Below are 23,713 nucleotides of genomic sequence, written 5' to 3' on the forward strand. Positions count from 1 at the left end.
TCAGACTCCAGGCGGGAAGGAGCATTTCATGGTCAAGAATCTAGGAAAGCCAACTAGGCTGTAGCCCTGAAAGGAATCATCCCACTAATCCCAACTCCATTCATTGCAAATTTTTCCTTTAAGAAAGTAAGACTTAGTGATATATGCTTTACAGGAACTCACAGAGCTAGACACTGCCTGCAGTGCCACAGTCCAGGATGTTCAGATTTTAGACTGTGTACTTGCCCTGTTCTGTGTGGTCTACCCATAGCTGCTCCTTGAATTTCCCATAATTTCTATTCTTCCCTTCTTCCCCATTACTCTGCACAGGCTATTATTAGTTAGTGTTTAATTAAAATCAGACAAAGAGTACCTGCCTCAAGGAATGTGGAACACACTTAGTAAGACGTGTGTGAAGAGGGAAACGTCCAACCTACTGCAGCATGTTCTATTTCTGTAAATACGCCGATTTAGGGGGAGGACGAGGGACAAAGAGTGAAGGCTCTGTCTTGCTTTCAGTAATGATGACCAATATGACACCTGTAAAATCTCAATTAACAAGATGAGGCAGAGAGAAATGCTAATCAATTTAATCAAAGGGACTGATTGGACCTTGTTCTGTGTCCAAGATTAGCAAGATTAGCTCTCCAATAGTAGAGAGCTGGAATCTTAGTATTTAGGCCTGAAAGTCACGTTGCCCACTGGCACATAAAATAATCTGGCACTGGTCCTACACTGGCAGGAGGTGTGCAGCTTTTAAAAGCCTGCCATTTCAGAAACAGCAGCTCATAGTTGTACAGTCATAAATGCAGTGCCTACCAACTATAAGGTCTCCATGGAGAGGGATCCATTAAAAAAGAAATCCAACTACTTAAGCCTGAAACCACATTTCAGAAAGTAGAGATTGTAAAATTAACCTTTTTTTTTTCTCCTAACAAAAGACAACCTAATATTAAAATCACTGAATTGCTTAAAAATTGATCTGTTTTTTGCTATTTGTTGGTGTTGTTTTTAATGAAAGGGAGATACAATGAACAGCCTTTCCACCTGAGCTTCTGTGGGAGTATTTTTGTGGAGAGTGAATACATTGGTCTTGCCCACATAATTGTTGAGAGAGTAGTTAATATTTGGTTGTAAAACCTTATTTCATGATGTGTTTCATATTGAAATATTAAAGTTCCTAAGTGTGAATTACCGATTTTAATGATAACTTTACAGGTAACATGTCAAAAACAAGTATGAAAGGGAAATGAAGTCATACTGGAATATGATACAGTAGCTGAAATGACTGAATATTAGCAATGTAATAAGTGAAAAAAGTTCTGAGAGATTAGATACTGCATAATAAAACTCAAAACTTAAACACAATCCAAAACTCTCTATATACCATAAAAATTTATACAAATAGATTTCAGGGAAAGATGAACATGAGACTCAGGATGATGGGCACTTTGAGTTGGGGAGAAAGACAGTGGGATGATGGTAAACAATATTATTAGACAAAGGTTGTTGCTAAAGTCCTAGTTGTTCTTTTGGATGGTGATTATCAGTTATTTATTTAATTTGGAAAAAAAAATAATGGTCTCAGTTCTTTCATTCATGCTCACAACAGTGAACTTAAGGTTCTACTTTGTAGGGACAAGGGAGGAAAATGCCAGAGAGATAAGAGAGGGACATTCCTGGCCCTGTCTAGTCATTTTAAGTGTGTCTTTGGAGGGAGAGAAGACAAACAGACCACATGGAAGTGCAAGGGTAACATGTAGTATTTGGGGAGAACAAGGGGGTCTCAGATTACCTGTTAACTTGCAGTTAAGAAAAGCCACGGTGGAAATAAAGAAAGCAAAGCATTCCAAATTGTGAGGTTTTTTTTGTTGTTGTTGTTGTTTGTTTTTTTATTTATTTTACTTCTCAAAGGTGTGTGGCACTTTAAAAATTAGGATTTATTGATGAATGTGATGTATGGCTATGATAAAGGGAGTGAACTAGAATTGCACGATATCGAGAAAAGCCATTTAACAAAGGCTTGATTTGAATTTGTGTGTATGTGTGTTATATCCATGGTTTTCAAACATCTGGTTCTGACCTTCCAGCTGATATTAGAGCCTTCCCCCCAACCCTCAACAATATCAATTGGGAACTTTCATGAAAAAAAAAAAAAAGAGTATATCTAGCCCATACTGAAAGTGAATACAAATTTGAATACATACCTAATTAGAATACAAGATGGACTATGCTTGGTTATTTGTAGCTTTGAAAAGCTCTCGGCTCCCCATATAGTTCTTATAACAGCTCATCCAATATTGTTTTTCCACTGTATCAGTCAGCGCTTTAACCATTAGCACCTTCTTTCCTCAGCAGGGACTGTACAAATTTGAGGCTTGGGGATGCATGTGTTCAAGTATTATGCTTCCCAGGGATATGTGCATTTTACCAAGAAGTCTTTGAACAATGACCCAGCTCAATATAAAATTTAATAATGAAATATCAGCAGTATTGGTGGCATGAGAGGAGATAGTTGGAACAGAAATATTTGCCCAGTGCCCTTAAATTAGCGTGCAGATGATGTACAAATATGCTGTTTATGTCTGAGGTCAGCCTGTAAACTGGCTTGAGATGTAATATTCTAGCTGAGGTGTACTAAAGTAGTATTAGGTGGAATGTGCAGTTTTTATTTCATTATCTAAACCAGCCTCAGAGACACACTATTCAATAGGAAGGCAGGGAATGGGTGCATTGCTTTGGCAAGGATCCAGAGAGAGAGAGAGAGATAATCATAATTTATTCTGTTTGATCTCTGCTGCGGGTTCAACCAATCATGAAGTCAGCTCAATTAGCTATGCTGATGGAGGGGAAAAGTGACCTAAGTGACAGAAAACTAGAAAAACAATGGGTTATCATGATAATACAGAGACTATGCTTTTCAAAGGAAACTTAAAAATAACCCTACACAGTCCTTTCAGAATTGAACTGTTTTTCTCTCCCTTTAAGCCAGTTGGATAAGGAGTTAAGCATCACTTTAATAATGCAAAATAATAATATTAATGGCAAAACACTAATAATATTTAGCATCTATTGAATACCTATTTTGTGTCAGATATATAGCTAGAAAGAAGATCTAATTATTTCTACTTTATTTCTTCTACCTATATATATATATATAAAAGCCTAAGCTACTGTTACAATGGAACGACTGGAACAACTGGAATGACCAGTTGACCAGTTGCTATGATGTGCACTGATCACCAGGGGGCAGATGCTCAATGCATGAGCTGCCTCCTGGTGGTCAGTGCACTCCCACAGGGGGAGCACTGCTCAGCCAGAAGTCAGGCTCACAGCTGGCAAGCTCAACTGTGGTGGTGAGAGCCTCTCCCACCTCTGCAGCAAGCAGTACTACTGAGTGGGGAGTGGCAGCAGCAGGCGCAGCAGGCTGTGATGAGCATGAGTGTTGTGGTGCCCGGCTCCAGTTCGGGCTCCTCCCTGGCCACCTGCTGCTTGGCGCATTGCTACATCCCCTGAGGGGTCCCAGATTGCAAGAGGGCGCAGGCAGAGCTGAGAGACCATCACACCCCCTTGCATGAATTTTGTGCACTAGGCCTCAAGTATGTATGTGAATTTCTTCTAGGGTAAGAGCTACAAATTTACCCATATTAAAAAATTAAACAATCATTTCATCGAATATCTTCTTTTTACCACACACATAGTATATATTAAAAATCAAATAACATTAAAATTATAATAATGGAGCTTGAACTAGAATGATATATCTCACAGTTTCTGAGGGTCAGGAATCTGCGAGCCACCGAACTGGTTGGTTTTGGCTCAGGGTCTTCCATGAAGTGGCAGTTGTATAGCATCCTTTGAAGCTCTGACTGATGCTGGACAATCTGATTCCAAGAAGGCTCAGTCAGAGGTCTGTTTGAAAGAAGCTTCAGTTCTTTGCCACCTGGGCTACTTTACAGGACACTCTGAGTGTCCTCAAGGCATGGCAGCTGGCTGCCCCAGAGCATGCACATGAGCACCAGTGTTCTTGGGTCATAAAAGATACTGTTACTTTTCTATAACATAATCTTGGGCATAGCATAACATCATTTTTGCTATATCCTATTTGTCATATAGACAAACAGTGAGGGAGCATTTACACAAGGGAGTGAATACCAGGAGGCAGGGCCACTGGAGTTCCTATAAGAGGCTGAAATCGCAGTTTGCAGCACCCTGTCTATCTATGTCTCTAGCCTCAATTTCCCTCATTTATCTCAGCCTATTTTATTACAATTTGATTTAAATCAATGCTCAATTTATATCATTATGGGTATGGAAGGTAAAATTTTGAGATTTCACCTGTCTGAGAATATCTACCCTAACTCATTTGTCTGGGCATGAAAATAATTTTTCCCATAGAAATTTAAATAAATCACTCACCGGGATTGCTTTTGGAACATTAAGTGTTCCTATTTCTAATTACATATTTTTCTATGGGTGATTTTAAAGTTTTCTCTTGATTTTGGTGTTTTGAGATTTTTCAGTGGTGGACCTTATAAGGCTTGAGATAAAATATAGACTCCTCCCCCCTCCCCCATTAAAATAGAATTTCAGGTAATTAACAAATACTTTTTCACAGAAGTGTTTCCCAAATATTACATGTAACATATTATACTGAAAAAAGGGTGGGGAACCTTTTTTTTTTTTTTTTTTTTGCCAAGGGCCATTTGGATATTTATAACATCATTTGGGGGCCATACAAAATTATCGATTTAAAAATTAGCCTGCTATATTTGGTCAAACATTTAATTAACTCATCCCTAATGCCTCAACAGGGCCAGATCAAATGATTTTGAGGGCCTTATACGGCCCTCGGGCCAGATTTGTCTCACCCCTGTACTAAAAGCTCCTTGTTGATTTGAAATTTAAGCCTTACAGCGCATTCTGTATTTTTATTTGATGAATCTTCCAAACCTAGAACCTTGAAGTGTTGCATCTTCCTTTTAACTTCCTTCCTTTTCTCTCTCCCTCTTTTTCTTCTCTCCCTCGGATCCATCCCTTCTTTTCTTCCTTCCTCTGTCCCTCCATCTCTCCCTTTTTTTCAACTATGTGGAAAACCCTGTTATTTAATTGGGTCAGATAAATAAAGATCTTTTCTAAAATACCTTGTCCCCTTCATTCTCAATTCAGTGCCTCACACACATGCTCTGGTCTGGGGAGATTGCTGGTATTCTTGTGGTTGTGGAGGTGGATTTTGGTTGTACAAAGTCTCCTTATTTAGATTTTCAATGATCCCGCTTTGCCAGAAGCTGGTCCATCCTTGCTGCTTGATACAGTGGCTGCATGGAAGAAACATCTGCACAGCATATGTTTCAAGGGACCTGGCATATATGGCATACTGTTCTTAATATGTTTGCTCCCCTTCTTAGCGCTATGTGTTTTAACCAAGGTCACTGCTGGGGTCCAGCCCCAGCGGGTCCAGGGGTCCCCAAAGGTGTGGATGGAGTCGGCGAAGAAGAAATGACACGGAGACAGAGTTCAGTTGATCAGCAGCCTAGCCAGGATCTCCAGCCAAGTTCTGGTCTGGATCTCCAGAGAGGTTCTGCTCTGGATCTCCAGCGAAGTTCTGGTTAGGATCCCCAGCCAGGTTCTGTGTCCATGTTCTCTTGCTAGGTTCGCCAGGTTCTGTAGCCATGTTCCCTAGCTAGGTTCTCCAGCCAGGTTCAGTTGCCAGGTTCTGTAGCCGGGTTCTTCAGCCAGGTTCTGTCTAGGTTCTCCAACCAAGTTCTGTAGTCAGGTTCAGTCCAGGATCTTTTGCCATGTTCTCTCGCTAGGTTCTGTCTCTAGGTTCTGAGGCCAGTTTCTGTCCAGGATCTTTTGCCATGTTCTCTCCAGCGAAGTTCTTCTGTCTCTAGAGAACGTTCTTTGTAGGTTCTGTGCCAATTTCTGTCTCTCTCCCTGTCTCTTGCTGTCTTGTTACATCTGTATTTACACCAGTTGATTCAATCCTATCAATCTCTATTACAAAGGTTAGGGCGTTTCTTATCTCCATTCCAGGGAGTAAAGATTATGTACCTTAAGCATGATTGTTCATAGTTAAAGTGATTAATTACCCGCCTGGCACTTAGTTAAGAGGTTTATTCCCTCCCTAACTTCAGGGGAAAATCCCTACCTGGGGAAACAATCTTTCTCAGATAGGAGACCTTGGTTAAAAACACATAGTGCCAAGAAGGTGAGCAAACATTTTAAGAACAGTATGCCATATATGCCAGGTCCTTTGAAACAGCAAGGATGGACTGGCTCCCGGCAGGTCACCTATCTGAGAAAGGTTGTTTCCCCAGGTGGGGATTTTCCCCTGGAGTTAGGGATTAACAGGACTAAGGAAGGGAATAAAACCCCTTAACTAAGTGCCAGGCAGGTAATTAATCACTTTAACTACAAACAATCATGATTAAGCTACATAATCTTTACTTAGGATGATCTCCTTCAGTTATTTCCTTGTAGTTTAACAGAACAATAGAGTAGTGACCTTGGAATGGAGATAACAAATACCCTAACCTTTGGAATAGAATGGATAGGATTAAACTCAACTGGTATAAATACAGATGTAACAGAAGCATAAACACAGAATCTGGCTAGAGAACCTGGCTAGAGAACCTGGCTAGGCTGCTTGCCGGAGTCCAACCCCAGCAGGTCCAGGGGTCCCCAAAGGCGTAGACGGAGTCGGCGAAGAAGGAATGACACGGAGACAGCGTTCAGTTGATCAGCAGCCTAGCCAGGATCTCCAGCCAGGATCTCCAGCCAAGTTCTGGTCTGGATCTCCAGAGAGGTTCTGCTTAGGATCTCCAGCCAGGTTCTGTGTCCATGTTCTCTTGCTAGGTTCTCCAGATTCTCCAGCCAGGTTCTGTAGCCATGTTCCCTCGCTAGGTTCTCCAGCCAGGTTCTGTCCAGGTTCTCTTGCCATGTTCTCTCTCTAGGTTCTGTCTCTAGGTTCTGAGGCCAGTTTCTGTCCAGGATCTTTTGCCATGTTCTCTCCAGCGAAGTTCTTCTGTCCCTAGAGAACGTTCTGTGTAGGTTCTGTGCCTAGGTTCTGTCTCTCTCTCTGTGTCTTGCTGTCTTGTTACATCTGTATTTATACCAGTTGATTCAATCCTATCAATCTCTATTACAAAGGTTAGGGCGTTTCTTATCTCCATTCCAGGGAGTAAAGATTATGTACCTTAAGCATGATTGTTCATAGTTAAAGTGATTAATTACCCGCCTGGCACTTAGTTAAGAGGTTTATTCCCTCCCTAACTTCAGGGGAAAATCCTTACCTGGGGAAACAACCTTTCTCAGAGACCTTGGTTAAAACACATAGTGCCTAGAAGGTGAGCAAACATTTTAAGAACAGTATGCCATATATGCCAGGTCCCTTGAAACAGCAAGCATGGACCAGCTCCCAGCAAATTCCCCCTTTTTTATTTTTTAAAAGCGGGCATTAAAAAGAAAAACCCGAAATGCTCTCTTGTATCCATTTTAAGAGTAGGATTGACGCTTTCTGCTATTACCTGAGTCCTGATCTATCACCCCAGGGAGAGCTTGCCAATTCTGCACTTTCCCAGGGTGGAAAGGCTGCAGTGGGGTTAAGGATAAGGCTCCTTGGGCCTACCTCCTCCCATGCCTTTACATTTACCTTTCCTTCCTCAGAAAAGCATGGACATATTTCTTGTATAAAACGTTCTGTCTGACTGGGAGTAACCTTAATTCCTCTGCTAGCAAGCATATGTGTTAAAAGATCAATACAGAGTCTTATTTCTTTAGACTCAGTATGGCACATCTTCTTAATCTAAAGATCAATACAGAGTCTTCTTACTTTGGACTCAGTATGGCACATCTTCTCAATCTAAGAATCAATACAGAGTCTTCTTTCTTTGGACTCAGTATGGCACATCTTCTCAATCTGAGTTCTGTACTATCCACCTTCTTACCCTACTTATCCTCTGTAGGGGGGTCTGCAGTACCCTGGTGGAGTCCTATCCATCCCGAGTGTGGGGTTCTCAATGGGGTTGGCGGGGCTTACCTAGGGGAATCCTGTTCCAGGAGTTCCCAAAGGTGTGGACGGAGTCGGCAAAGACTATCCACCCTCTTCCTACAGTGGAGTCCTATCCGTCCTGAGTGTGGGGCGCTTACCTAGGGGTCCCTGTTCAGGCGCCAGATGCCGGGATCCAACCCCAGCAGGTCCAGGGGTCCCCAAAGGTGTGGACGGAGTCGGCGAAGAAGGAATGACATGGAGGCAGCCTTCGGGTGATCAGCAGCCTAGCCAGGATCTCCAGCCAAGTTCTGGTCTCGATCTCCAGAGAGGTTCTGTTTAGGATCTCCAGCCAGGTTCTGTGTCCATGGTCTCTTGCCAGGTTCTCCAGCCAGGTTCTCCAGGTTCTCCAGCCAGGTTCAGTCACCAGGTTCTAGTCAGGTTCTCTTGCCAATTTCTGTAGTCAGGTTCAGTCCAGGATCTTTTGCCATGTTCTCTCGCTAGGTTCTGTCTCTAGGGTCTGAGGCCAGTTTCTGTCCAGGATCTTTTGCCATGTTCTCTCCAGCGAAGTTCTTCTGTCCCTAGAGAACGTTCTGTGTAGGTTCTGTGCCTAGGTTCTGTCTCTCTCTGTCTTGTTACATCCGTATTTATACCAGTTGATTCAAATCCTATCAATCTCTATTTCAAAGGTTAGGGCGTTTCTTATCTCCATTCCAGGGAGTAAAGATTATGTAGCTTAAGCATGATTGTTTGTAGTTAAAGTGATTAATTACCCGCCTGGCACTTAGTTGAGGGGTTTTATTCCCTCCCTAACTTCAGGGGAAAATCCCTACCTGGGGAAACAAACTTTCTCAGAGAGGAGACCTTGGCTAAAACACATAGTGCCAAGAAGGTGAGCAAACATTTTAAGAACAGTTTGCCATATATGCCAGGTCCTTTGAAACAGCAAGGATGGACCGGCTCCCGGCAGCTGCTGATCAACTGAACGCTGTCTCTGTGTCATTCCTTCTTCGCTGACTCCGTCCACACCTTTGGGAACCCCTGGACCTGTTGGGGTTGGACCCCAACACCACTTCAGTCATATCTTAAACACCACCTTCCCTGATAATTCACGGCTCTAAAATATGCACATTTCAATGTTCGTGTGCCTATTTCGCGTGTTCTCATTTTTATGCAAGCTTTTAGATTTTTACTTTCTAAAAGTGAGGTTAAGATTCTCTTCTTTCCCTTTCCCAAAGTTGTCTAGCCTTTCTTACTGTGTGTGTTAGTTTGAGGTCATCTAAGCAGCAGTCACCAAGATGGGTTTAGATGCATCTGAAATATATTGCTCCTTGTAGGAAATGCATGTGAGGAACAATGAGGGACCGGAGGGAGGCTGGGAGAGCTGTGAGACCATTTTGCAGGTGTGATACTTTTGAAGGAGAAAGAGAAGCAAGGAAGGTTGAGTGGAAGAGTTTAGACAGCAATGAAGTTTTTAGTAAGTTCAGTGAGTTTGATGGGATCGATCCAGCTAAAATCACCCTTCAGAGAAGCCCCGCATCTCTCAGGACCTGACCTGCATCAGTATTCCTGTAAAGCTCACATCACAGCCAGGAGCAGCTAATGGGAAATGTGGCCTCTAAGGAAAGGCAGTGATGGATTTCAGAGTGCAACAGCTGAGTTGTTGGTGATTTATGCTCCCACAGTAGGGACCTGTGTTTTTATGGCCACTATATCGCCACTCTCCTGTTCACTCTATCTTTGTGATTTAAATATATGACCCTCCCCCCCCCATGTATATATGTATCAGCACAGGATACATGTGTGACACTTTAAACATTTGGATTTATTAGGCAGAAATGATTTATAGCTATGACAGAGGGAATGAACTCTTATAGTAACTGTAGTTGTGTTATTCCCACTTTATAGATGAGCAAATGAAGTGAATAGAAGTGAAACAAATGTCTCAAGGTCATACAGCTGGTTAGTGATAGAACTAAGACTGAGTCTAGGGAGTCTGAGGAAATAGCCCATATGTTTTCTATTATAATACTAGTGGCCAGGTGCACAAAATTCATGCACAGGGGAGGGGGGGGTCCCTCAGCTCAGCCTGCACCCTCTCCAATCTGGGACATCCCTCTCATAATCGGGACTGCTGGCTCCCAAACACTCCCCTGCCTGCCTGCCTGATTGCTCCTAACCTCTTCTGCCTGCCAGTCTGATCACCCCCTAACCACTCCCCTGCCAGCCTGATCAACGCCTAACTGCTCCCCTGCTGGCCCAATCACCCCCAACTGCCCTCTCCTGCTGGCCTGATCATCCACAACTGCCCTCCCCTGCTGGCCTGACTGTCTACAACTGCCCTCCCCTGCCAGCCATCTTGTGGGGGCCATCTTGGACCACATGGGCATGGCCATCTTGGACCACATTGAGGTAACCATCTTGTGTGAGGGCATGATGGTAAATTTGCATATTACCTCTTTATTATATAGGATTTGTTATTTGAAAGATAAAAATATCTATTGGCTTGCATTTCATTTATATAATTTGAGGTATAAACATTTGAAAATAACCCAGAAATAATGCCCAGTATTTTGGATTGTGGAACACTCACCTATTCATTAAACAAAAATGAAAACAAAACAAAAAAAAAAACACATAACTTTTTTTTTTTTTAATTCAGTTCCCATTATAAGGCAGGCATCAGGCTAGAGCCTGGCCAAAAACCAGCAGACAAGATAGATGCCCTAGCCTGGATTGTGTGGCTTAATGGATTGAGTGTCATCCCATGGACTGAGAAGTCCCCAGTTTGATTTCCAGTCAGGGCACATGCCTGGGTTGTGGGCTTAATCCCTAGTAGGAGGTGTGCAGGAAGCAACCGATTGATGTGTCTCTCTTATTGATATTTCTCTCTCTCTCTCTCTCCCTCTCCTTTCCTCTGTCTAAAATTCAATAAAAGCATTTTTTTAAAAGATAGGTGCCCTAATAAATATACAACAAAACCACATATTCATTGAATACTTTTGTTATATTAGATGCTGTTCTGCCACCATTACTAACATTTGGAGGATACTTTTCCTATTTCCCATACTTCTTCCTTTAATAACTTTATTGTTTCACATGTTCATTCCACTTGGCAACCATCTAGGCTTCACTTTTCCTTTAATTTACTTTAGAACATTTGAAGGAGTTGGAGAACAGCTGTCTCACTGGAAACCACAGTGAGTTTGAGTCATAGATTGAGCAATATATAACAGCTGCCTGTTTAACCTCTATTACATTTAAAATACATTTAGTTCTAAGGGATTTCTGGAGTAAGTCTGAAGCACAGAACAAGACATTCCTTCCATTAAAACTCAAATACTTATTTCACTTTTCTCCTAGCCTCCTGCTTTTTTTTTTTCTTCAGGAGACATACAATGACTCCAGGTGAGGACTCAGAGAACAATTTCATCTTTGGCATGCCAAGCTGTGCTCAATGATGCTTACCGCTACATTCTTAAATCCTGATGTTTGGAGTAGCAAGGGAGAGAGAGTGTTAGTAGCAGAGATTTATTGTGCCCTAACTATGCATCATTTGGCAAAATAATGCAGTGTTCCTAGGTGTTAACGTTTTACATGACAATTTTTTTTTCTCTAAACATGTTTTTGCTCTTCCTTCATCTCTGTGTTGCCTTTTAACTATATTCTTTAATCATCAAAGGAGAATATAAGGCTCTTCCATGCAGTAAATATTTCTGAGAGAACTATAGAGGGGAGTTACTAGAAACCATGCCACTTAAGAAGAGAAAATGGACTAAATGCTTACCTTATCCCATGATTGTCATATTACATGCACTGTGTCATTTAGGGGTTTTGTGGAACAGGGGATATATTTTATGTTTCAGGATATAACACAGCTTTAAGTGTTCTTTCTACTGTGCTTTCTTATAATGCAGGTGAACTAGATCATGTTCAATATTTTATTACTTCCTCTTTGAATGTCCTTTACTTCAGTAAAATTTGTTTTGATTGGGATAACAACAAAAAAGAGATATTCATAGTCTACCATTAGGTAAATTAACAATGGCCCAGCAAAAATATTTGCTTTCCACATCATTTATTTCCCATTTATGTGTATTGTGTCAAAAGCAGTAGACTGAAAATGTTGACTCCACTTTAATTAAAATAAAACAGAGATTTGAAGCGAATAATTCTAAACAATGTTCATAAATTTTTATCTTTTGAAATAATTTATAAATTAACTGATAATTTTCTCTATTTTATTTTTGGTTCAAGGATTTATATCAACATTTTTTAAGGCATGCCTGAGTGGAAGGAGAAGCAGAAGGTGGAGGAGACAAATAAAAACAACCCACTAACGAGGAAACCAACAAAAAAGAAGCGCGGTCAGACCTGTGTAGGTTACTAAACTTCTCTTTATATATCTGTAAAACATGGGTTATTCAGAATAAATTTAGAATAATATCTCTGGCGTACAGTAGGTGCTTACATAAGCTTAATTCTCCATCATTCTTCCTAATCTCTTATCACTTTGGTAGTTACACATTGATTGGATTCAACCTATACTGAGAAGTCAAATGGTGGTTTATTAAACCGATTGATTTTGCTACAACTAGTTTTCATTAAGTTGACTGATAGGTTTGCTGTACATGCCAAAAAAGTCACTCCAAAGAGAAAATTCAGCTTATTTATTTAAAAATTTTTATTGAGTAATATTTCATTCAAGGTACCATGGGGCTCTCCTGTAGATTGCAGAAATAAATAAAACACAAAGAAAGAAGGTCAAGTAGCACAAGTTCACAGGAGGACAAATATCCATAATGTAAGTCAGGTTAAATTAAGTGCTACTATCGAGATGTGCAATGCCATAGGAGGGTCTGTGAAAAAAGAGAGTATGTGAGATCAAAATAGAAAATTTCAAGCTGCAATTTATTCTGGCATTGAAGATTTACATGGGCGGAGACAAAATGGTAATTGAAGCAGGGAGAGCAGCACGAGCAATGCTCAGAGAGAAGCTAATAATTGTGGGGCAGGTTTAGATAGCAGTTGATAGGTTTTTTAAAAATTTATTTTCTAGTCTTTATTGTTGAAAGTATGACATATTTCCCCTTCTTTCCCCCATTGACCTCTTTAAGCCCACCCCACCCCAGGCCTTCACCACCCTATTGTCTGTGTCCATGGGTTATGCATATATCCATACAAGTTCTTTGGTTGATCTCTTCCCACCCCTCCACCCCACGCTCACCCCCACCTAGTTTTATACATGAGACTTGTGCAACATAGGCTTGCAAACAAGTGTTCCCTCCAGTGTGCTGACTTTGCATTCCAAGTAAACTGTGGGCTGTGGTGAGATGGGAGGATTTCTGAGCAAGAAAAACTGGGAACCTCTGAGGCAAAAACTGTGATTATTCTATCTCTGAGTCTCTAGTACCATGGCTAGTGAGTGCTAAATCCTCACTGGATGGTATTGCATGAATTTTCAGAATTTTGCATTAATTCACTTAAGTCTGTAAACTACTTGAATACAGGGACTATTGTATTCCATCATTCTTTGTATTATCAAACTAGCTAACATTCTCAAACCACTCATATGTGACAAGAACTGTGCTAAGCACTTTATGGGTATGATCCTATAATACATGAATTGTTATGTCTAGGACCGAGGTTGTAGTTTCTGTTTGATGTTCACATAAGAGGGTAAAGGAGTAAGAGAAGCCATATATATCACACAATTCTTAATTCCTCCGACATTTAGTGCTTACTGCCTGCCAAGCATTGTGCTGCTTACAAACGAATTGAAACCTGATGGCTGTGCTGGAAAGTCACCTGCGATTGCATACTTAGAAAATGATATGATAATTGCCTAGGGCTTAGAGGTTCATTTTAAGGATTTGTTAAATAAATGTGTAATATAATAAGGGGTTATAATACTGTAGGAAAGGGGAAAAAAACACTCATTGTTATTAACATGATTTTAGACCTGTAAATGTAGGGATAGACAAGGCCATGAGAGACATTCATAATCACCTTGTATGTTATTTACATATCTACAAATATCTACAAAGAGTTCTGGCTTCTCCAGATGTAGATATAGCAGCAGGCGGATTTGTTGGATCCACAGGAATGGAAACTGTGTGGCTTAAGAATTAGATACTGGGCACATTTTGTTCCAGGGATGTGGGTCGTGAGACTACTCTATTTAAAGGGCATGATGGCATAGTGAGATAGAAGAGAGGCCTACTTGTCTCTTACTGAGGTGGGAATAACAGCCATGCCTGTCTGTAGCAATGCATGCAATCCAACCCTATGGTTGACATGCAGGTTCAGCAACTGAGAAGCAAACCCCAGACTAATTAGGAAAGGAAACCCCAAATGAATTGGATGATAAACCTAAACTGCTTGAAAACACATAATTGTGTCCTCAGTGAATAATCACATCTCATCTTAGACACATTTAACATTAAATTTAAATCAAATCCATAGTATTCATAGTTTTGTGCTATATCTGGAAATAATCTGTACATGTTTGGTGTTGTGAGCACTTACAAAATTTAAAAGAATTTGGCACTTTAAGTGTATAATTTAGCAATTTAAAGTTTCTAACCTTTAGGCTATGATTTCAATTAAAAAGTTTGTCATAGTAATTGTGATTTTTTTTTTCTATAACAGGATAACAGGGTTTTCAAAAATTTGTAAAAACATTAGTATTTTAAGGAAAAATTAAAATTAACTATAAGTGGAAATCCATATATTTGTAAGAACTACATAAGTAGTTGGGAGGGTTTGTTTATTGGATAATTAGTGTACTTACTAGTAATAGTAAAATACAACATGCTAAATTTATACATGCAGGATAAAAAATTTAAGAAATTTTAAATAAATAAAATCTCTTTTAAAAGTTGTTAAAATCTGCTAGATTTATAAATAAAATAGGATGCACACATTTAAATTAAAAGCATAGGAAAGGATTAGGATTTTAAAATGATAAATAATATATTAATTATATAAATATTGAATAATATTTTCTTTATACAAAGGCCACAAAACAAACAAAAAACTTATTGATATTTCTTTTTCTTTAAGAATTGAATGACACCAGTAAGTATGATAAAAAAGAAGTTATTTCCAAGTGGTTTTAGTTGTTTGAAAGGGATATTATTTAATCTAAATATGTTATTTATATAACTAGAAATGAATGTATATATCTTTTTAATAAAGAACTTTTCTTACACACCTTTAAAAATGTCAATTTTATGTTATTTTTTAAATTTCTCAATGTTTTTGTTATAATCACACACAAAAAAATTCATTTCAATGGCTAAATTAATTTAGCTTACACACAGAAACTATACTTCTAATTTAAAAAATTCTCAATAGTTTATGAATTCTATTGAAATTGTGTTTTTCTTAAAAAATTTATGCATGTTTTCTTCTCTCCAAACACTCTTCACCTTATTTTGTGAATATATTTTCTGCTAGGGTAATCTGTAGGTAAAAGGTAATTCAGTAACTACAAAACATTTTATCATGACAGAATATTCCTGGAAGCTCTTGGAGGTAATCTCCCAGTCCTCTAGTTAATGACTAATAATGAAGATAGACTCAAAAGCTAAGGTACTCTAGCCATAAGGTGTTCTGTAAGTCAAACATTGATTCTTAGACATTTTGTCAAATTTCCTTTATAAGTTTCTAACAGGCTGAGTGGCTTGTTGGAAAAGTCTTCTGTAGTGATACGGTTCTGCACACTTTGAAACAATGTCAAATCCCAGGTCTTAAGGCTTTGCCTCAATGATCTCAGTAATTTCTGGAGTTTTGACTGTTAAGGTGCTGGAAGATAATCTTGCTATTGCATAGGGAATAACAGTGATTTAAAAAACAAACATCTTTATTGGGACATAATTCACATACTCCACACTTCGCTCACTTAAATGGTACAATTCAATCATTTTTAGTAAATAGTCACATATTGTGCAACCATCACTACAATCAAGTTTAGGATGTTTTCATAAACCCCAAATGAAACCCAGTATTCTTTAGTAGTCACTCACCATTTCCCTCAACTTCCTGCTTCCATCCATAAACACAAATTTGCTTTCAGACTAGATAGATTTGGCTCTATATTTTTCTATATTTCATAGAAAGAGAGGTAATTGAGAGGACATGACTACTGGTTGAGGCGTAAGCTGAATCTGGGCAATCAGGGTATCCACACTCACCCCCTCCTTGGAAGGTATGCTTTGCTCACCATGACCACAGTAGGAACTGTTTCAAGGACAGACATAGCTTTGAGAGAGTAAGGTGATGTTGAGACCATCTGTATGGTATATAAGACTTAACCTATTTAAGCCCTCAATGTAAACTTCTAAGTTTCTGGAGAGTGGGTGTAGATATAGGTCTATTTAACTTGTGGCTGCCTGAGAAAAGACTCCTACCACCTACCAATCTAAAAGTGATCTGCCTTTCTTCATAGTCTCTTTGCACTGTGTGTGTGTGTGTGTGTGTGTGTGTGTGTATGGCGGAGTGGGGGAGAGAGGGAAGTTGAAAATGTACCTTCGTGAATGGCTTCTTTGACCTTGCATAATATTTTTAAGGTTCATCTACTTAGTAACCTGTATCCTTTTCTATTGCTGAATAATTTTCACTGTATGGCTATAAAACACTTTATTCATGCATCTTTTGATGAACATTTGGGTTTTTTCTCCTTTTTAGCTATCCTATCTAATAATAGAGAAACATGGTAATTAACCGTAACTTCGCTAACCTTCCCATTGGCTAATCAGCGAGATATGCAAATTAACTGCCAACCAAGATGGCAGCTGGCAGCCAGGCAAATGAAGCAAACAGGAGGCTTGCTTGCTCCAGTGATGGAGGAAGCCAAGGTTCCCCGCCTGCTGCTGCTGGCCTCTGAGCTTGCACTCTAAGCAACTATGTTGCAATTATAGAAGCAAAACCATCCCCAGAAACCTGCTTTCAGCCATCAGAGCTGGAGCAAGCAGGATCACAACAGTGTTACAATTATAAAACCCAAACAAACCCAGATACCTGCTTTCAGCTCCAGTGACAGCCATAGAAGGTAAATAAATCCCAGAAAAAAAGGAGAGGTTGGGAGCTTCAGTCGCCCGCCAGCCTGAAAACAGCCCTCAGCCCCTCACCCAGACTGGCCAGGCACCCCAGTGGGGACCCCCACCCTGAAGGGGGTGTGACCAGCTGCAAACAGCCATCATCCCCTCATCCAGGCTGGCCAGGCACCCCAATGGGGACCCCCACCCTGAAGGGGGTGTGACCAGCTGCAAACAGCCATCATCCCATCATCCATACTGGCCAGGCACCCAAGCGGGACTCCTACCCTGATCCGGGACACCCTTCAGGGCAAACCAGCCAGCCCCCACCCGTGCACCAGGCCTCTATCCTATATAGTAAAAGGGTAATATGAAAACTGACCCTAACAGCAGAAAGACTGGGAATGACTGGTCACTATGACACACACTGACCACCAGGGGGCAGACTCTTAATGCAGGAACTGCCCTCTGCTGGTCAGGTCACTCTCACATGGGAAGAGCTCTGCTCAGCCACAAGCCAGGCTGATGGCTGCCAGTACAGCGGTGGGGGTGGGAGCCTCTCCTGCCTCCTCAGTAGTGCTAAGGATGTCTGACTGCAGTTTAGGCCTGCTCCCCGCTGGCCAGTGGACATCCCCTGAGAGCTGCTGGGCTGCCAAAAGGGATGTCTGATTGCCAACTTAGGGCCAATCCCTCGGGGAGCAACCATTACAACTGGAATGACCAGTCACTGTGATGCGCACTGACAACTAAGGGGCAGATGCTCAACGCAGAAGCTTCCCCCTGGTGCTCAGTGTGCTCCCACAGCCAATCTCCCATGGCTGGCAAACCTCCTCAGGTCCCTACCCCCAGCAGGCAGGCCCCGATCGGGACTGGGCGAGATGGCCCTGATCACGAGCCAGGCCTAGGGACCCCATCTGTGCAAGGATTCATGCACTGGGCCTCTAGTTATAAATAATACTGCTCTTAACATTAGTGTAAAACTTTTTGTATAGATAAAAGTTTCATTTCTCTTAGGTAGACACCTGTTAGAATTGGGTCATATGTTAACTCTATGTTTAGACATTTTGAGAAATTACAAGACTGTTTCCCAAAGAAGCTACATCATTTTACATCCTCACTGGCAAAATATGAGGCTCCACTTTCTTCACATCCACACTATTGGTCATTTGTTATCTTGGGAGAAGTATCTCTTTAGTTTCAAGTTTATCAACAGTTTAATTGGGTTATTTTTCTTTTTATTATTGACTTGTAAAAGTTTCTTATACATTCCATATACAGCCCCTTATATAACTTGCAAATATTTTCCCTCAGTATGTATGTGGATTATATTTTTGCTTTATTTATAGTATCCTTCAATGAAAAAAACAACATTGAAATTTGATTAAGTCCAATTTTTTTTTCATTGCTGATTTGTTCTTTGGGTGTTATAACTAAAAACCATGTCTAATCCAAAGACACCAAACTTCACATTTATCTTTTCTTCTAAGAATTTTGCTGTACTATCTTTGACTAATTTTGAATGAGGATTAAATCAAACGTTTTTATCTGGACCCTCAAATATATTTCTTTTATGCTTACTTTTATCTTTATTCGAGTTTGTACTGCCTTGATTACTATAACTTGTAGTGTTTTGAAATTACTATGACTTTTTAGTAAGTGTGAGTTGAGTTGGAGTGGTAGGAGTGGATATTTTTGTCTTGTTTCTAATATTAAGGAGAATGCATTTAGTCTTCAAAAATTCAGTCTTTTTATTAAGTACTAGAGGCCAAGTGCATGGATTCATGCACTGGTGGGGTCCCTCAGTCTGGCCTGCAGGGATAGGGCCAAAACTGGCTCTCTGACATCCCCTGAGTGGTTCCAGATTGTGAGAGGGCACAGACCAGGCCAAGGTACTCCACCAGTGCACAATCAGGACTGGGGAGGGACCATGGGAGGGCTCCAGAGTGTGTCCGGCCCACCTCGCCCAGTCCCAATTGGGGTTGATCAGGGCCCATTGGGGCTGTCTTGCCCAGTCCTGATTAGGGCCAATTGGAGCCAGCCAGCTGGGGAGACCCTACAGGAGATTCTCTGGCAGGGGAAGGGCCACAGAAGGGCTCCAGGGCATGTCCAGTTCATCTCACCCAATCCCAATCAGCCAAACCCCAGAAGCGAGCTAACCTACCAGTTGGAGCATCTGTCCCCTGGTAGACAGTGCATGTCATAGCAACTGGCCAAACGGTCAAATGATTGGAGGGACAATTAGCATATTAGGCATATATATATATATATATATATATATATATATATATATATATATACTAGAGGCCTAGTGCATGAATTCATGCACAGGTGGGGTCTGGCTGGCCTGCCCCGATTGGGGCCAATTGGGGCTAAACTGGCTGGGGGGTCAGCTTCGGGAGGTTGGCTGGCTGGCCCTTTCCCTGATTGGGATGGGAGGAGGAGATTGGGACCTCAGTGCACGTCAAAGCAACTGATTGTTTCAGTCATTCCAGTTGTTCTGGTATTCTGGTTGTTTGGCTTTTATATATATAGACTAGAGGCCTGGTGCATGAAAACTCATGCACTGGAGTTGGGGGGTCCCTCAGCGCGGCCTGGCCCCTCTCACAGTCCAGGAGGCCTCAAGGGCAGGAGGCGACCCAGCAATCTGGGAAGGCAATGCTTCATCACACCTCTGCTTCTGCCCCTGCCGGCAGTGCAAGCCTTGGCCGGCCCTGGTTACCTGTGCCTTGGGTGGCCCTGGGTGGCTGGACAGCTGCCATCTGAAGCTTGCCTGTGCCTCAGGCCAGCCCTGGGTGGCTGGGGGCTGAGGGGACTGGGCGCCACCATCTTGTGGCTGTGGGTGCCACCATCTTTGAGGGCGGGGCAGTCAATTAGCATATTCCCTCCTTATTGGCTGTGGGCGCCACCATCTTTGAGGGTGGGGCAGTCAATTAACATATTTCCTCCTTATTGGCTGTGGGCACTGCCATCTTTGCAATGGCCTGAAGCTCAATTAGCATATTCCCTCTTTATTAGATAGGATGATATTACCTGTATGATGTCTACAGATGCCCTTTTTCAAGTTGAGAAAGTTTTCTTTTATTCCTAATTTTTTAAAAAAAAATTTTAAATGAAATTTGTCAAAGCTTTTTTTTATGACAGATGATTAGGTGTGTCTCCCCCCCTTTTTATATTAATAAGGTATATTATACTAATTGAATTTTGGATTATAACATTATATTCTTGGTATAAATCATGCTTCATGATGTATATTGCTAGATTGTATTTGCTATAATTTTGTTAAGGACTTCTGTCTTTATCCTTGATAAATATTGCTCTATGGTTTACTTTTCTTGTGATGTTTATGTCTGGTTTTGGTTTCATGGTGATATTGACCTCATAGATTGAGTTGTAAAATCTGTCTTCTTCTTTTGTGTGTGTGTGTGTGTGTGTGTGTGTATGTGTGTGTGTTTCCAAAAAATTTATATTAATGTTTCTTTGAAATTTTGACAGAATTCAGTAGTGAATCTTTCTGGGCCTGAGATTTTCTTTGTGAGAAGTTTTAAAATTGCCAATTCAATCACTTTGTTATAGCTGTATTCAGATTTTCTTTTTATTCTTGTTTTTGTACTTTGTGTCTTTTAGAAATTTGTCCATTTTATCTGTTATCAAATCTGTTGCCATATAATAGTTCTGGGTGATATCCCCACTTTCATCACTGATTTTAGTAATTTATCTTTTCTTTCTCTTTTTTTTGCCAAACTAAAAGGTTTTCAATTTTGTTGATTTTTAAAAAAATACTCAAGTTTTGAAATTGTTTACTTTATTGTTTTTATAATTTCTATTTTATTAATTTTTACCATACTAATTTAAAGATCTAATCAGCTTTATTAATTGATTTATGAAATAAGCAGCATCCCATTTAACAACTAGAAGGGCAACCCCAATACTAGATTATTAATTTGAAATATTTCTCCTTTTATTTTTTTAAAAAATAGGAATTTATGGCTATAATTTTCCCCTCTACACATGATTTCTACTGCAACCCATAATTTTTGTAATGTTATACCTTCATGTTAGTTCTTTTTGAAGTAGTTTATAAGTTTTCTAGTGGTTTCTTTTCTCACCCATTGATTATTTAGAAGTGTTTCTTAATTTCCACATTTTTTAATTTTCTAAATTTATTTTTATCATTGATTTTTAAAATTTCATTCCATTATAGTCAGATATTACATTTTGTATAATTTTAATTCTTTTAAGTATGTTAATATTTCTTTTAAAGCCAGTTTATAGTCTCTACTGAAAATTATTATATGTGCACTAGAGAATAATTTGTATTCTATTATTTTTGGTGAAGTTTTTTATAAGTACTGGTTTGATCTAAATGGTTTATAAGGTTGTTCAAGACTTTGGTTTCCTTTCAACTAGTTCTATTCTTTTTGTTGTTATTTCTTTATTGTTGAAAGTATTATATATGTCTCTTTTACCCCTAGTTCTATTCTTTATTGAAACTGGCTATGGTAGTCTTCAATTTTTATTATTTATGACCTATTTTCCTTGTAATCTTGTCAGTTTTTCTTTATGTATTTTGGAGCTTTGTTTTTTTTAAATATTTTATTGTTTTTTTACAGAGTGGAAGGGTGAGGGATAGAGAGTTAGAAACATCGATGAGAGAGAAACATTGATCAGCTGCCTCCTGCACACCCCCTACTGGGGATGTGCCCACAACCAAGGTACATGCCCTTGACCGGAATTGAACCTGGGCCGATGCTCTATCCACTGAGCCAAATGGGTTAGGGCTTGGGGCTTTGTTTTTATGTGCATATCATGTTTATAATTATTATATTTTCCTGATGGATTGTCACTTTATCATTATAATATGTCCCTCTTTATCTCTGGTAACATTTTTTTTTTCATTTTTTGATCTACCTTTATCAAGCCATCCAGAGCACATTATATAACAAATCAGTATAGAAAACACACAAGCCAAAAGCCTTTTATCCTCAATCTTCTTAATCAATCACCAACTTTTCTTAGACTTTTAAAGTCATGAAAATAAAACTCATTTCAAATAACAGCACCTTAAACACCATATACGTTTGTAATGAAGTCCACCAGCCAACTTTAAGCCTCATGTTTTTCAGGTTTTAGCTGATGTACCCCTTAGTCACTTCTTAGCGTTTTATCAGTCTTATTTGAGGCTATTTTGTCTTACTGAGCGTAAACAGAACACAATGTTAAAATGATGAATGATCTAGTCTAAGAAGGTGGCCTAAGTGACATGAGTGGAAACCGAGCATCGTGTGAACACAGGTGAGCCCCCAGTTATCCCTGAGATGGGCAGTGCCCACAGTCACTTTTCCTCTGAGGCTGAAGTCTGTGGTTTGATCTTCTTAGTAACTTCCAGACAGAAACTGGGTTTACTTTATCTCCAATTCTTTTTCTCGATGCTCAAGAAGAATGCCCTGCTTTCCTGATCCCACCATAAAAACGCCCCCGAGGATGAAGCCTTCGCCTTCCAGGTTTCCAGAGAAGCCTCCCTCCGGCCGGGCCAGGAAGCTGCTCCGGACGCCCAGCTAGACGACCAGCCGGACGAACCCATGAATATCATTATCCGCCTCTGGGGGCCTTGGAACTTTCTTATCCAGGAAGATTTCTCCGTTGAAAAAGGCTGGAAGTCCTCCACTTTGGTCCCAACCTGCTCTTTCACCGCTGCGTAGAGGGGCACGCCCAGCTCATCCAACTTGGGCTTCAGGGAGGACAGGTCCGCAGCCTCCTCTCCACAAAGGAAGCAGCCTGGCCTTCGCACAGCCATGGTCACTGCCCCAATCTTCTCCCAGAGCTCCTTTGCTAAAAAAATTCTTGGTTCCTTCTCCAGTGTTTTCAGGCCTATTTCCTCCAGATACTCAGGGTTGCTCCCTGGGGCTTGGACAAAAATATGTCTGTGTTGGCAGGAGCAGTGCCAGGCAGCAGCCCCCAAAGTGAGGAAACTGGGATCCTGTGCGGAGGCGGGGCCACCTGGAAGGAGATCACAGGGAGGTCACAGGCCTTGCAGAGCCCTGCGTGGAAGGCGTCCTGAATGCTATCCCCTCCCACCCGCTTTTCAGGTAACATTGCAAGTCTATTTTATCTGATGTTCATAGAGCCACAGGAGCTTTCTTATGGTTGCTGTTTTGCGTAATATATTTTTTACATCTCTTCACTTTCAAACTATTTCTATCTTTGAATCTAAAGTGTGTGTCCCATGGGCAGCACAGAATCTTGTTTTATATCCTACTAGGGGCCCGGTGCACGAAATTCGTGCACTGGGTGTGTGTGTGGGGGGGGGGGGGGAGTGTCCCTCAGCCCAGCCTGCCCCCTCTCACATACTGGGAGCCCTCAGGCGTTGACCCCCATCACCCTCCAATCGCAGGATCGGCCCCTTGCCCAGGCCTGACGCCTCCACCAGAGGTGACAGGCTTGGACAGGGGACCCCCATCTCCCCCCGATCACTGGCTCTGGCCCCCGCCCAGGCCTGAGGCCTCTGGCCCAGGAATCATGCCTGGGCAGAGGACCCCCACCTCCCTCTGATCGCTTGCTCCACCCCCCGCCCAAGCCTGACGCCTCTGACCCAGGCTTCAGGCCTGGACAAGGGGACCATCATATCCCCCCAATCCCTGGCTCCGCCCCCCCCACCCAGGCCTGATGCCTCAGCCAGAGGAGATGACCCTCATCACCCTCCGAT

At 41.0% G+C, this 23,713-nt stretch overlaps 1 pseudogene across 1 annotated transcript; it reads right to left on the bottom strand.

The window, feature by feature from the left end:
* Window positions 1-22,342: 22,342 nt before the first annotated feature.
* Window positions 22,343-23,103, bottom strand: LOC308515523 (peroxiredoxin-like 2A; annotated as a pseudogene). Its single transcript has one exon. The product of its transcript is annotated as a peroxiredoxin-like 2A (transcript).
* Between the last annotated feature and the right edge of the window lie 610 nt (window positions 23,104-23,713).

This window comes from Myotis nattereri, assembly GCF_964212035.1.
Source record: "Myotis nattereri genome assembly, chromosome: 3".
NCBI lineage: Eukaryota > Metazoa > Chordata > Mammalia > Chiroptera > Vespertilionidae > Myotis > Myotis nattereri.